The 4032-nt window shown below is 36.2% G+C and overlaps 1 pseudogene; it reads right to left on the bottom strand.

The window, feature by feature from the left end:
* Window positions 1-337: 337 nt before the first annotated feature.
* On the bottom strand, window positions 338-1110 carry LOC149215981 (vacuolar protein sorting-associated protein 24 homolog 1 pseudogene; annotated as a pseudogene).
* Window positions 1111-4032: the final 2922 nt, after the last annotated feature.

The following is a 4032-nucleotide window of genomic DNA, read 5'->3' on the forward strand; positions in this document are numbered from 1 at the left end:
AAACATATAATGTTAAAACTAACAACATAACAAAAGTAACAAATCATTATTCATAAATGTTACAAACAAAAACACATCTAAAATTTTATTTAAAAAAAAAAACACTACGTAATAAAAACATATAACAAACAAAAAAAAGCAACCTAATAAAAACGAAATTTGCCATGTAAAAAAAACGTTTTTTGTGTACTAGTCAGGAGCGTTTTCGAAATGTCCTTAAATATTATCGCCGTGAAGAATGGTAGTTCAACATGTTTTTCCTTGTGAGCAAGTTTCTTAATCTTCTCTCTTCTTTCTGCTGCAAGTCGTTGTGTTGTTGTCTCCCCAACAATTTTAGTTAATACTTTGTCAACTCCTCTTCAGTTTCTTCTTCAATATCCTCAGAGTCAAGTGCAGAATCCATGGACTAAAACATATAATGTTAAAACTAACAACATAACAAAAGTAACAAATCATTATCCATAAATGTTACAAACAAAAACGCATCTAAAATTTTATAAAAAAAAAAAAAACACTACGTAATAAAAACATATAACAAACAAAAAAAAACAACCTAATAAAAACGAAATTTGCCATGTAAAAAAAAACGTTTTCTGTGTACTGGTCAGGAGCGAGATACGAAATGTCCTGAAATATTATCGCCGTGAAGAATGGCAGTGCAACATGTTTTTCCTTGTGAGCAGGTTGCTTAATCTTCTCTCTTCTTGTGGCTGCAAGTCGTTGTCTCCCCAACAATTTTAGTTAATACTTTGTCAACTTCCTCTTCAGTTTCTTCTTCAATATCCTCAGAGTCAAGTGCAGAATCCAGGGAATCATTCACCGCCTCCTCAATGACTCCTGCCTTGGTCATCTTTGTGGTGAATTCTTGCATTGTGGCAGCCACTTCTGGAGCCTTCATGAGCCCATTCATGAGCTTCATCACCTCAGTACTTTTTGACAAGTGTCCAACAGCCCGAGCAGTTGCAACATTTTCTCCAAGGTGCATAGATATTGAATTCAGCTGTGCCCTGTTCTCATAAAGGCATTGAACAGATCGCCTCGATCTTACAATTTCTTTTGCCAAATTCTTTGCCGACGTCATGTCATTCTGCTTTGCTACATCCTTCACTTCTTTCTGTACTCTTTTTTTCTTCATGCTGAATGAAACCTTATTCCGCAAATTTACACTCTGTTCTCTAATTTGGCGATCAAGGATTTTATTTGAACTCTTCTAGCACATAGGTTTGTTGAGATGTTATGTCGAGACTCTCCACCTAACGTGCACCGTATGATCTCCGTGGTGGATCTACCTCCTGTAGATCAGGAAAACCGGATCTTCTCCTTCCATCATGGCCGCAACTATTTGTGCATTAAATTCTAAATCCATTTTTCTCACGCAATCTGGCAAATAAGGCTCCAGAGAACCCTGAAAATCTCTCAAACGGTTATGAATTTGAGAAAATCGCTCCTCGGTAATGTAATTAACCTCATTATGAGAAACGCCCACGTTTTATTTTTTTGAAATTCGTTTGCATTTGGTCAGAAAACATGTTTTAAAATGAAGTTTCGGAAACTGCTACGCATTTCTGGAAAATGGTCAGGTATTTCTTCCAGAACGACTGCTAGATCTGGATATTTCACATGAAATGAATACTCCTTGGCAGCTAACAAAGGTGGCCCCCCCAATCTATTCCTTCTTGGTTGATCTATTAGTAGGATTCCAGAAATTGTGCCCAATGCATTCACACCAGCAACAACTAATGATAGCAATAAAGCTATCCTATGAGAGGAAAATCCTGCTAGCTCCATGATAGATGTACTCGATAAGATGACAAAAATTTTCAGTAACCAAGGGCTTCCCTTTAGGTTGAGGTTCATGTTTAAGGATCTAATTGATCTGAGAAATAATGGATGGCGACAAATGAGGAAAGTTGAGGGCTCCAAGAAAATAAAGTGCATCGAAATGTTGTGCAGGAATTACATGGACACGAAGCCCACTCTCGAGGGACCAATATGCATCATTTGGGTTAGAGAGTTATGATACCTAGATTGTGGATAGGGATTAATTTAAAAATCGGTCTATGCACATCCCTTCAACACACAAAATTTTTGATGATGGATGCAAAATCAAATCAGGCTCGGCTGCAGAAACGAGTCATTTTTGCAACTCCTCAAAAAAAGGAATAGATATGGAGTAATTTGAAGCAAGATTTCTATATGATTTTATTTTTGTTTTGAATTTGGATTTTGAATTTTAAGCTAATGCATTTGAATTTATCTTTTTACAAGTCACACAAGAGTCAGTTATCAATTTGTAAATTTGTCAATTCTCTTAAAAAAAATTGATAATTTAAAAAAAAAAAAATTACATTTCTGTTATTCAAAAACATGATTTTTTTTATTGAAAAACAAAATGATTGTTTTATTTTTTATTTTTAATGAAAATCTAACAGGATTTTTTTATTATTATTTAAAATCAAAACATGATTTTTTATTGAAAATATTTTTGTGAGGTTAATAAAAAAATGCAAGAAAATAAATAAAAATCTAAAGATTTTAAAGTCTACAAACTAAGAAAATGCAATCAAGGACTTTAAAAAGAAATGCAATCAAGCTTGATTTTATTTCCTAGTTTATCTACTTGAACGTTTTTTGTTTTTTTTTTTAATTTTTAAGTATATGAATGTTTCCAATGGAGCCATTTACGTATTAGACTTTCTAGAATGTTCATATCTAAGACATGAGAAATTGTTTTAACCTTTAGATTTGCCACAAAGATCTCTTGAAGAACGGATGAATTTCGTGGTGCAATCACATTTTGATACGATTCCTCAATGTAGTCCTTGTGCTCCAAAGAATGTTTGATTTGCATTCCAGATCCTTTGTCCATAATGGTTAGTATCTAATTTTTTTATATTTTTTTATAAAAATGATATGCAGCTAAATGTTTTATGCATATACATGCTTTAAACATGCATCTAGGAAAAAAATTGAAAAAAAATATGAACTCTAGACGGAAAGCTAGTTCCTATGTACACTTCCCCAACAACAATGCCAAAATGTTGAGGCAAATTAATCACCTATCATTTAATTGTCAACCCGGGGGTTTCATAAAACTTACAAAGCATGTGTGCACTGTATATGATAGAAATTAACTTTCAATTTAGATCAATTTAACTATGATCACTCTTAACCTCTAGATATGAAAGAAAATAAAAACAATTGCTCTTAACCTCTAGATATGAAAGAAAATAAAAACAATTTATCTTAACCTATAGATATGAAAGCAAATAAAAACAATCGACGTTTTCTTTTTTCTAAGTAAGATTAATCTATTGATATAATACAAAAGGTAGTTACAGAGTGTCCTGGCTGGAAAGGGACCCAGCCTAAATCAGCATGCTGCCATTAACAAAATCTGAGACTGCCCCAACAAAGGGGAAACCAGTCTGAAAGAGAAAAAGAGGTCCAAAAAGACACCAGATTTAACCACAGTTTTCTGAAGAGATCAAAAACATCATTACAAACCCACCCAGAAACCAACAGTTTGTCCGCACTGGACCACCAACCCTCAGAAAAATTTGAGGCCACAAAAGACAAAACAGAAATAAACCAAGAACTAAGAGGAGTGCCACCTGGCAGACGTGACGCGCGTGACGAATTCCTCCGTGGCAGGTTCCTCCACAATCGGACAAGCCCAGTCATCCGGGTTGTCCGACTCGCCATGTCCCACTGCCTGATGAGCTCCCTCCCTGCTGCCGGCTTCCAACTGCGGGCCCGACGTGTCCTCCATGCGGCTTTCCATGGCCTGCGTGTCACTTTGAAGGCCCAAGTCATCATGCGAGCTGCCAGCAATGGCCTTCCCATGCCATCTGTTCCGACCACCATTACCACCTTGTTCTTCGTCGTTGCCTCTGTTCCGACTTGGACCAGCTCTGTGCGTCTCCTCCATGGGAATTGTCATAGGGATGTGCTGCTCAGCCTCTTCAGTGATGGAGATGGAGATGGTGGCAACAATGACCGAGCAGTTCAGAGAGCTACGGAACCAGAACT

Source organism: Pinus tabuliformis, chromosome 1_1, assembly GCF_031772625.1.
Source record: "Pinus tabuliformis cultivar Carrire ecotype Pingquan chromosome 1_1, CPIR1, whole genome shotgun sequence".
Classification (NCBI taxonomy): domain Eukaryota; kingdom Viridiplantae; phylum Streptophyta; class Pinopsida; order Pinales; family Pinaceae; genus Pinus; species Pinus tabuliformis.